We start from the raw sequence: 12,460 nt of genomic DNA, 5'->3' as shown, positions 1-12,460 counted from the left end.
AGACAGGAGGAAATATATATTGTATGCTACTGTTTATCTAAAAAAAATTATGTGTTTGCCTGTATTTTAAAAAGCAGAATGAACCATAACATAAAAAAACAAACTAAAAAATAAAATAGTTCTCTCTGGGAGAGAGACTGAGCAGAGGGGTCATTGATAGATGCCAGACTTCTTTGAATAGGTGATTTTATGGACTTTGACTTCAGAGCCATACACATATTTACATACTTATAAAACAATTAAAATAGAAGAAAGCAATTTTTAAAAAAGAAATGATATCATGTATCAAACTGGTCATGAGGCACTTGGGTAGCTCAGTTGGTTAAGCGTCCAACTCTTGATTTCAGCTCGTGTGATGATCTCATGGTTCATGAGTTCCAGCCCTGTGTCAAGTCCATGTTGACAGTGGGAAGTCTGCTTGTGATTCTCTCTCTCTGCCCCTCCCCCGTCTCTCTCTCTCTCTCTCAAAATAAATAAGCCAACCTTAAAAAATTGGTTACAAAACTCAGGGAATTGTTTCAAGAGACCTTAAAGCACAGTAATTTGAGGATGTGACTATAGAAGAATGCACCCTATGAAATAATAAAAGAAAACACTATAACCCTATAAATATTAAACTTTTGCTAATCATATTGTTAGTAATATTAATATTATTATTATTAAACTACTATACCTAGGTAAAATGAAGAAAATAAGTGATTGTGTTAACACCATTAGAATCCAAGATTTTCCAAGTAAGAGAAAGAAGACAGATACAAATATAAAAATCAGACAAATTAAGCAAAAATCCAAAATTTGCATTGGAAATGTAAGTATGGATTTACATTCAATTTGAAATGATCTCCCAGTGGGGTCACCTGAGAAGTCCTAGAAACAATAACCAACCCAGTAACAATGAGTACCTCTAACTCCCAGACTGTGATTTCTAAATACCACATTTTACAAAGACCGGGCCTCCTTGGGGGAAATGGCTGATTATAGGATAGGGATAATGTACAGTGTGGAAAAATTTGTCAAACCAAATAGAAGGAAGCTGTCAAAGACTATTAGGGTCTTGTCAAAAGAGCTGTAGCAACAACTTGAAGAGGCTCCCACTGGCCCCAAATGGAGTAATTTAAGTGTCAATAAGAATGATAACTTCACTAAGTTAAAACACAGGAAATATCTTAAACCCCGAATTAATATTATTATTTAAAAAATAGTCATCTTTGGAGGATGTTATGAGCACAGCTCATAATTCTGAAAACTGGCAAAAGGAAAAGATTAAGCAGTTAGCCTCCTTCCTATATGAACTATCTCAGGCTGACTAAAAGGTTGAAGAAGTATTCCAGCTAATAAAAAAGGAGTAACATTTAGAATATCATCATTTTGAAAAACACTGAGATAGCAATGCCCATTATCAATGGCCAATAAAATCACAGAGAGAGACATCAGATATAACATGAGTCCTGATGGATGTATACAACACAATCTATTATTCTTGCCAAAAGCTGAACCTGAATCAATAAAAATGCTACGTATTTATCAATTCACAGGAAATACAGGGTATAAAGAAAGATGTAAACAACACATAAGTTTGAAGATCTAACTGGCTTTATTAAGTCTTTCAGTGAATTGGGCAGCATCCCATTTAGCAATTAGAGGAGAGCTTCCAGGAGTTGTACAAAATGGAAGGTTTCTTAATTTTATTTTAAAGTTTATTTATTTATTTTGAGATTGAGAGAGTGAGTGAGTGGGGCAGGGGCAGAGAGAGAAGGAGAGAGAGAGAGAATCCCAAGCCAGACATGGGGCTTGAATTCATGAACCATGAGATCTTGACCTGGAGCCAAAACCAAGAGTCAGACACTTAACCGACTGAGCCGCTCAGGTGCCCCCCATAATGGAAGGTTTTTATAAGGAACATGGGGCAACCAGTTATTAGCAAAAGAAAAGAAAAGCTTGTTTCAGGCAAGGTCACCTTCCCTTAGGGTGAGGTTGGGGAGAGGTCTTATCTTGCACATTACCTCATCTTCCTTTGGAGGATGGACAGGACCCATGTGACAGATTACCTCATTGGTGCTGACCAGAAAATTCCAGATTGATTGGTTTAAAATTCCACTCCTGGAGAGGTTGAAACTGCAGTAAGTCTTGGTTTGCTGTCCTGGGGGCAAGTTACTCCATCTTGGGCCTGTGGTTTTCTTTCTAACACTACACAGAGGCAATCAGCAAAATCCACACTATGGGAAATTCTATTAAAAAATGACAGTTTCATATATACATATCATATAAAAATATAATTTAAGATTTTATATTTACTGTATAATATTTAATATGTACAAAGTATATATAAATATTTATATAGAGAATAAAAGGGAGGGATCATTTAAGTCTTAAATGAGACTTAAAAGATATATCAAGCAAATACGTTATTAAAAAACTGTTAAGAATTTTTAAGTGTGATATGGTAGCCAAGAAGTAGAAGCAACCCAAATGTCCATCAATGGATGAATAATGGATAAACAAAATATGATATATACATACAATGGAACTATTCAGCCTTAAAAAGGAAGGAAATCCTGTCACATGCTATATGGATGAATCTTGAAGACATTATTTTCAGTCAAATATGGCAGTCTCAAAAGGACAAATACTGCATCTAAAGTAGTCAAATTCATAGAAACAGAATGTAGACTGATGGTTACCAGGGACTGGGGTGGGGGTGGGGCAGGAAGCAGAGGTGTTTTAATGAGTATAGAGTTTCGGTTTTGCAAAATGAAAAAGTTTTGGAGATCTGTTTCATAACAGTGTGAATATACATAACACTACTGAACTGTATGCTTAAAAATGGTTAAGATGGTAAATTTTATGTTATGTATTTTTTACCACAATTTAAAAAAATAGGTTCAAGGCAAAAAAAAATTGAAGTGTGATAATGACATTGTGGTTATTTTTAAAGAGAGTCTCTTAGCTGTTAGAGACATATACTGAAATATTCACAGTTGAAATGATAAAGAGATCTTGGATTTGCTTCAAAATAATCCAAGACAAAGATGGGGGAATGGGTTGAAATAACATTCCCTAATTATTGAAGTTGAATAATGGCTACAAGGGAGTTTCATTATACTATTTTCTCTATTTTGCTATGTTAGAAAATTTCTATAAGGTCAGCTTTTCTGTGTGGATAATTCTCCAAATCTCATTAACAGAATTTAGGGAGGTACTCACTCTCAGGTATGGGACAGTGGCTCAAAGTTCATTTCACATCTCAAGATGCCACAGTTTCTTTTAGCACAGGTTGGTGGCTCTTGTGACAATGCAATTCTTTCAAAACTTTTTTCTTTTTCTTTTTCTTTTTTTTAACTATTTGATTTCAGGAGCTTTGTGTGTTCATAGCTGTACCCATAATTCTTTTGGAGAATTGCCTCCTTCTAGACTTCATTGCAAGTATTTTGAGTTAATCTGCTTCTGTGGAAACCTGTTATACTCTTTTTGTGTTCAATTGAAAGAATTTACTGGGGGCTATCTTATTCTGTTTAGAGGTAGTTGTTTGTTTGTGGGTTTGGTTTTTTTGTTTTTGTTTTTGTTATTTTTTGCCTTTTCTCTTAAACAAGTTAGTTGCTTTAGTGTTGTTTCTTCCTCTCTAAATGACTCGGGGGCAGAGGTCATGTTATTTATTGCATGTTTCCAATGTGCTATGTGGCCCATGAGAAGGTCTCAGGAAATACTTGCTGTTGAACTAATGACCAGATAAGTGAAAACCTGCTCAGGTAACCAATTTTACCCTTAGATTGTGAATTTTCTTTTAAAATTAAAATATCCTATAGTTAGCTCAGTACTCAGTGAGGTAGGGGAGCACTTCTTAACCCAAGTCTTTGTTTTGCATGGCAATGTTGGTGGAACAAGATGGGTGGGGATGGCAGGGAGATGATTGTGAAAACGTGGTAGCTATTCAGGATGGTCATGTCCAAACCCATGGCTGTTGTCTCCTAGTCCCAGGCACAAAGATTATCTCTGAGTTTGATATCTCCTGGCCTACCTTCCATGTTAGGATTTCATCCACCCATTCATCTCTCTGGGTGCTGGTTTATTCTGAGACTTCCTATGTGAATAGGTGCTTTGCATCTCTGTAGCTTCTCTTAGTGCTTTGCCTGTGTTCCCCCATGCTCTCTCTATAGGTCTGCCTCAGTTACCAGCATTGCTTCTCGCCCTGATGCAGAGCCATGCACTCTGGCACCGTGGAGCAGGAAGCAAAACAGGCAGAGCAGACCATCAACTGGTGTGGTGGGGTCTCCATCTTCCTCATCCTCCATCTTGGCCTATTGGGCCCAGATGTGGCCTTCAACTCAGGTTGAGATCTTGGGGAGTCTCAGAAGGTGGGAGAATGGGTCTGAATACACACTCCTGAACAGTGGCATCAGTTCAGTAGGTGACTTCTGTGACAACTGGGACTCTTCTGTGCCTCCCTTGAGAGAGTAGCTTCTCATGGGGGAGCACACACAGGGCAAGAGCCAGATCCACTGCACACTCTCTTTGGCAGGGTGGGCTCTTGGTCTAGTTCTATTTAGCAGTTTTAACAAAAATGTTTACCCCAAAGCTGTGTTTTAATTGACCTTGTTGCATGCAGCATTTCTCTGCTTTTCTACTGATCTTTCAACCCTGCAAGTCCCTGAATTCTGAATTCCCTGTTAATCTTTCATCCTTTCTTGAAAACCAGCCAATTATTTTCTAAACCTTCTTGCGTCTTGTAGAACATTGTCAAATGCAGGTAGTACTAACCAGGATACACTACTAAAAATTCTGTTTCAAGTCCTCTTCACTTAAGTCTACAAGTTCAGGGGCGCCTGGGTGGCTCAGACAGTTGAGTGTCTGACTTCGACTCAGGTCATGATCTCATAGTCTGTGAGTTTAGACCACCATCGGGCTCTGTGCTGACAGCTCAGAGCCTGGAGCCTGCTCTGGATTCTGTGTCTCCCTCTCTCTCTGCCCCTCCCCTGCTCATGCTCTGTCTCTCTCTGTCTCAAAAATAAGTAAAAACATTAAAAAAAATTAAAAAAAATCTACAAGCTCATTAGGTACCTAAGTCTTTCAAATGATCACACACAAGTTTTTCAAATGTTGCACCACTGCAACACATTGGTCACCATTTTTTCAGCTTCCAGTAAAACTTTCCTCACTACCCTCTGCCCAGCTCCAAAGCCATTATCACATGCTGTACTGTTTTCTTTTTCCTTTCCCTTTTTCCTTTGGTATGGCAGAGCCTCAATTCTATGTAGCAATTTCTGTGTCGGCTTTACTGGAGTAATAAACATACCACACATAATAAAGAACTAAAGAAAAGAAAGCTCAAAATTATGTTTTATTTTACTTTAACTTTGAATTAAAACTAGCTTTTTATTGGTTAATATTTGCTTGGTATATCTTTTTCTGTGTCTTTATTTGCATGTGTTTTATATTATTGTTTCAAAGCTTGTTCCTCTCTTACCGAGTAGCTGGATTTTGATTAAAAGATCTAATTGGAAGTATTAATTTTAATTAATATATATTTATTAAGATTCATGGTATAGTGATATACTTGGGCTTTTTTTTCCTGACATTTTGTTTTTCTATCCCAGAATTCTCATTATAGGAGTTGTGCTAATTTTTTTTTTAATGCTATCTCTTTGATCTTTCTGGCTATGATCTAGGAGACTTCCTCACTCCTATTTTCCAAACCATTAAAGCATACCTAAGACTAGAGCTGCAGAACATGTAACTGCTTAGCCACAGTCTAGAATTGGCCCCTCAACAACAGGTTTCCTACCGCTCATGTTTTAGTCATCCTGACCCTTTGTTTCAGTGTCATCCTTTTTGGTGTCTGGGACAAGGACCATAGGGAGCTGGCACCTTTGGCTTCTTTTTGTTTTCTATGTGAGTGATTGTCTAAATCTAAGCGTGGCCCATTATATTTTACTGGTTGTATCAGTCAGGCATTTGTCTTGCCTTGTCTTCCTATGCATAGCTTGACACTATCTGTCAATTTCCTCCATGGTAATTAAAGTTATTAGTTTTCTTACATTTTCCTTTCTCCAATGTTCCCATGTAAATGTAATACAATTTAAAAAAATTAAGTCAATAGTCAATGTCTATTTTGACTCTGTAAATTGTATTTACTGCTGAACAATATTATAAATTACATTCCCTCCAACTTTGTGTTTTCCTTGTAGTTAACTGTTGCCATAGTTTTTTTTCTTTTTTTGCCATAGTTTTTCTTTTGCTTAGTTTCTTTTTTAATAACTATTGCTGACATTTAAAAAAAATGTTTTCTATGCATCTGTTAAACATCTAGTGATGTTTCTTTCCAAATGTCCAAATGTATCAAATAATCTATCACTATCTTTCCTGCCCTCCACCGTGGAGGCCTCCCTTTTATTCCTTCTTTCATCTTACTTCAATTTGGATGGGTTGCCCTTTATACCTGGGGCTCAGGTGTCATCTTAGTACTTCATTTTATCAGTCTTATCCTTTGGATTGTTTCTCTGTTTTCTGGCATCCCTTTGTTTCTTGTTCTTGGCTTAGTCTTTCATTTCACTGAATCATATCCTTCACTCTCTTCCTAAGAAAAGATGTGTGGGAGGAAAAAATTTTGAGTTCTTACATATCTGAAAATATCTTTATTTCACACTTATACTTATCCTTTATTTGGATAAGTATAGAATTATAGGATAGAAATAATTTCCACTCAAAACTTTGGGTGTCCAGCACTACTGTCCTCTCGCATCCTGTACTGCTAAGATGTCTGATGCCACAGCTTTTTACACCTTCACACACGGCATGATTTTTCTCTCTAGAAACTGTTAGGTTATGTCTTTTATCCTGGCATTCTGAAGTGTAAAATTATTGCTTTGGTATTTTCCTTCTATTCCACTGGACATTCATAGGGTACTTTTAGTTTGGGGATTTATTTCCTTTACTTCTGGGAAATTTTTTTACATTATTATTACTAAAAAATAATGATTTCCTATCTTTTGTTTTCTGAAACTGAATACAGATGTCTGAACACCTTGGATAATTCTCTAAAAGTCTTTCCTCTAAAACTAACTTTCACTGATGTTTTTATTCTACTCTCTTAGATATTTCTTCAACTTTGTTTTTCTGTTATTTTGTTGAATCTTCGAGCTATCACATTTTAAATTTCAAATTGCTCTTGCTCTTCCTTTGATTATTCCTTTTTCAAACCATCCTGTTCTTTCTCATGGAAGTGCATCTTCTTTTAGATCTGAGACCATTAATTAAACAGATACAAAAAATTTTTTTTCTTCATCTCTGTTTCCTTTGAGTTCATTTTCTGTTTTAAATGTTTGTTTTCTTTGGTCTCTCTTTCATGTGGGATACCTTCTGCAAATCTCTGGTGATCCTGGGCTATCCAGTCCTATAAACAATGAGGCATCAATGTGGTTGGCAACTATGTATGTGCAATGTAGAGAGGTGGCAGGATTTGACTGGTGAACTTCACTCTCAGGCCATTTCATTGGGAGATCATGAATAGTCATTGCTTAGAGGATTTCTCTTTGGAGCTAGTACATGTTTTCCAGTGAAGAATCTTCTAATCTTCTACCCAGGGAACATATACCTGACAGTCCCTTTATGGGAATTGGGTAGTGGAAGGTGTCTGGCAGAGGACCCTAATATTAACATGTGAACTTACACTTGATCTCCCTATTTTCAGCCTGTCAACTTCTCCTCTATTGTTGCTGGAATCCCTGAATTTGGAGGTGCTCTGTTTCAATTTCTCTAGAGAAAAAAACTTCTAGTCTCTTGTAGGGACATAGTTGCCTGATTATGGGATTTAGAGGGCATTTGTCCATATATCTTTTTAAAAAATGTTTATTTATTTATTTTGAGAGGAAGGAGGGGCAGAGAGAGAGGAGAGAGAGAATCCCAGGCAGGCTCCATGCTGTTGTTGTGGAGCTGACACAGGACCTGATCCCACAAACCATGAGATCATGACATAAGCTGAAATCAAGAGTCAGATGCTTAACAGATTGAGACACCCAGGGGCCCCTGTCTATATGTCTTTTTCAACCAATTCCCTAGTGTTTAACCCATGCTTCCAACCCATTTCTTGCAACACCCACTGCCTCTGATTTCCCCATCTCTCTGGAATCTATTGGTAGAATCTCTTCTCTCATCACCATCAGTTTCTTCTCCAGGCCCTTCTGAGTCTTAGTTTTACCTACTCTACTAATTCAGTTACCTCTCCTCCAGCCACTTTTAATCATTCCCAAATTGCTTAACTAACTCTCTTGTTCACTAATGGCCTCATTTCTATTCTCTGTATTCCCAGAAAAGTGAGAGAGAGAGAGAGAGAGAGAGGGGGAGAGAGAGAGAGAGAGTGTGTGTGAACACAGGGGAGGGGCAGAGAGAGAAGGAGAGAGAGAATCCCAAGCAGGTTCAGCATTGCCAGCGCAGAGCCTGACACAGGGCTTGATCTCATGAACGATGCGATCATGACCTGAGTGAAATGGAGTCAGACGCTTAACTGACTGAACTGCCCAGGTACCCCTATACTTTCAAAAAAATGTTGTGGGCATGTGGAGGGAAAGAAGATAAAGCTATATGATCAATTTTTTGTCTCTAACTAGAAGTTCATACTTATTTAAAAGAAATGTTTCTAAGGGTGCCTTGGTGGCTCAGTTGGTTGAGCATCTAGCTTTGGCTCAGGTCATGGTCTCACTGCTCATAAGTTCAAGCCCTACATGGGGCTCTGTGCTGACAGCTCAGAGCCTGGAGCCTGCTTCAGACTCTGTGTCTCCTTCTCTCTCTGCCCCTCCTTCCCCACTCACACTCAGTCTTTCTCAAAAATAAAACATTAAAAAAATTTTTTTTTAAATGTTTCCAGATTTTATAAACAGTACATTGTAGAAAATTTAAGCAGCACATTAAAGCAAGCACTCATGATCATACCACCCAGAAATAATCAAATATTAACATTTGGGTGCATAATACAATCACCTACTTTTTAAAAAAATAATCCTTTTATTTTAGAATAGTTTTAGATTTACAGAAAAATTGCCGTGATGGGACAGAATTCTCCACACCCAATTTCTCCTATTACTAATATCTTACATTAGTATGATACATAATAAATGAACCAATATTGACTCATTATTATTAACTAAGTGCAAACTTTATTTAGATTTTTTTAGTTTTTCCCTAATGTCCTTTTTCTGTTGCAGGGTCACATCCAGGATACTATATTATTTAGTTGTCATGTCTCCTTAGGTTCCTCAAGGCTGTGACAGTTTCTCAGATTTTCTTTGTTGTTGATGACTTTAATAGTGTCAGAGTATTGGTCAGATATTTTGTAGAATGTGCCTTAGCTGGGATTCATCTGATGCCTTTCTCATAATGAAACTTGAGTTATGGATTTTTTTGGAGGAAGACCACTGAGGTGAAGTGCCATTCTTGTCCCATCATAAAGGTGCATACCTATCAACATGACTTATTACTGTTGGTGTCGACCTTGATTACCTGGCTAAGCTGGCATTTGATAGGTATCTGCACTGTAGAGTTACTTCTACCCCCATTCCTTTCCAAATTTTCCTCTTTTTAAGGAAGTCACTATGGGCAGCCCACAAACACCTAAGGAGTAGGGAGTTATACCACATAGCAACATAAATTATTTGGAATTCTTCTGTGAGATTTACCTATTCTTCCTCATTTATTTATTTATTGATATCAGTATAGACTCACAGATATTTATTTTATACTTTGGATTATAATATAATACTACTTTATTTTCTTGCTCAAATTGTTCCAGTTTTGGCCAGTGGGAGCCCTTTCAGTTGGCTCCTGTGTCCCTCTGTGTCCCCCTCTCCCAATCATTGTGAACTTTGGGGGCACTTCCTTACTTTCTGGTACTATTAGATGCTCCTGGGTCAGCCTGTATATTTCCTGCCCCAGTTCTAGAATCAACCATTTCTCCAAGGTGGCCTAGTCTTTTCACTGGAGAATGGTGTTAGAAACCAAGATCTGGGTACTAGATGTGCTTGTTTCTAGTGGGATGTCATTCACTCTAGGTCTTTTCTTCTGGCATAATAAGGAAATAGTATCTATAAATATTTCCAATATCTATATTTCCATATCTATATGGAAATCTAGATTTCCATATCTATATTAAGTTAAGCATGGTTTCCCATTGATGTCTTCAACTCTAATTTATTAATACAGAGATCATTCTAGCCTTCTCCCCTTCTTTGTAAATATAAACTAAAAGAAAGAAAGAAAGAAAGAAAGAAAGAAAGAAAGAAAGAAAGAAAGAAAGGAAAGAAAGAAATCTGGCTCTCACTATCTGCCAGCCATTGACTTAATCATTCCCAGTATATGTGTATTGTCAATTGCTCACTTTTTAAAGTAGGAATTTGTTTCAATTTTTCTGAAACTGTTTACTTCAAGTGTCTAAAATTCTATGAAGGACTTTATGTCATTTTGTTCTTACAGTCCCTGATCTGTTCCCAGCCTTCGATTTGCCAAACTAAAATGCCAGTTCTCACGTAGATACCCTCTCCAGGCTTTGGGTCATGTTGGTTGTTTTTCTCTAACTTCCCTCCAGTTGAAATATCCTTCTGGAGGTTCGCTGACAAGAAATGTATCCATCTCAGAAAGTCCTTGAGTGACAAACTCTTATTCTGCCAAAATCTGTGCCCTAAACTGTTGAGCAGACAGTGTGTAAAAGGCAGGGCTTGCCTTTGCTGTGGGAGAGGAGTGTGTTCTCCACATATTTCCTCACTCTAGACTCAGTTATCAGAAGCCACTTTGGCTGCAGTGAGAGAGGGAAGTATCCCTTTAATGGTGTGTTCCCATATCACCACACACCACACTGCCCACGGAAACGCTGCTATAAATAGTACTTGGTCTCCTCACCAGTCCACCACAGCCTAGTTAACCCAGATGCAACAGGGACTTGGTGGGATGAGGAGAAAGCAGAAAAACAGATAAAGCAAGGAGAAGAGAAAAAGAAGGATGCCGGGGGGCAGGGGTGGGGTGGGGTGGGGGAAGGGCGGTGGTATTGATAATAATGTTTATAATCATTGATTTTCATAATGACATTTGCAAAGAGCTTCCACATGCATGGTCTCATTTATCCATTAATTATAAAAACTCAAAAAAGTATACACTAACTTAAACTATCGTGGACATTAAATGGGCTTTTGTGGGTTCTAGACTCTAGACACATGACCTGAGCTGGGCCAGTCAGAGTTGGCCTTGGGATTATTGCTAGAACTATTGAAAAAGGAGCATGTTCTCTTTCTATTTGGATTGTAAAATAAGTGTGGGTGGATGTTCAGTATATCTAGTTATTTGTTGATATGCATAGAGGAAGCTCTGAAGGAGTATCCTAAAATGTTAACATCAATTAATTTTTGGTGGTGAGATAACTGGTGATATTTATGGCTTTTACCATTGATGCATTATTTATATTTTCTATAAAGTGGTGTATTACATTTATATTAACATGGATTTTTCTGTTAGAAATGATTGTTTTTAATTATTTTATAATATATTTATGCTATAAAATAATATAAACATATAGTAATATATTTATAATCTTTATATTATTATATAAATAATAGATTAGTGTAATTTTTACACTAATATAAGGCAGAAGTGATTTAACCCCCAAATGGCCCTTTATTCCTGCCTTTGGTTATTGCCTTAAACCCAGTTCTGTATGCCTGGCAGGACATGCATCCCTAATCCTGCGAGGATCCAGTTTCCCAGAACTTTTTTCAAAATACAGTATTTTACCTTATCAAACTATAGTGTTGAGGAAAAAAGAAATTTTTCAAAGGAAAACATTTAGCAATTCAAAGGTACTACTGGTTTTGTCCATATCCCACCAGACCTGGGGGCCCCTCACGGAACAGAGTTGAAAGAAAGGGAGGTTGTGCTCTCACAGAGGGGCTCCTACTCCACTCTGGGTGGGCTGTGGCAGGGGAACTGGGAGGTGGAGGTGCCAGTTTTACATGTCTCTGTGGTCTTTTCAGAAAGAGCTCAGTGGTTTGGGACTGGCTTTGATGGTCTCAATAGCCCTGCCAGAGAGAGGAACAGATCACAACCCGCAACGAAGAGGAACAACCCGGGGCCTGGCTCAGCCCTTTCCTGGGTTCCCTCCTCCCGTGTTTGTGAGGCCTCCTGGGAATCCCACTGGGACTGGGATGCCCTCCCTGCCGACCACCAGCTCAGTCCTCCTCTCTTCTGAAGCCAAGAGGGGTCCCTCCCGCAACTCCTCAAAGCACAGCTAAGGCCAGGCTACAGCATTTAAGAAAATTCCCTCCTAAACCCTGAAGAGATGCCATTCATTCCGAAGGAAAACTACCCTCTACAATTATGATGCAGGGCCTGTAGCTTCACATTGTTCCGAGTTGCTTTGTCTCATTTCCAGAATAGGTTGAAATTTTATCCTTGCATAACCCAAAGACCTATTAAAATGTTTTCCAAA

This window comes from Acinonyx jubatus, chromosome A3 (assembly GCF_027475565.1).
Source record: "Acinonyx jubatus isolate Ajub_Pintada_27869175 chromosome A3, VMU_Ajub_asm_v1.0, whole genome shotgun sequence".
Taxonomy (NCBI): domain Eukaryota; kingdom Metazoa; phylum Chordata; class Mammalia; order Carnivora; family Felidae; genus Acinonyx; species Acinonyx jubatus.
Note: the sequence above shows the minus strand (reverse complement) of the source record.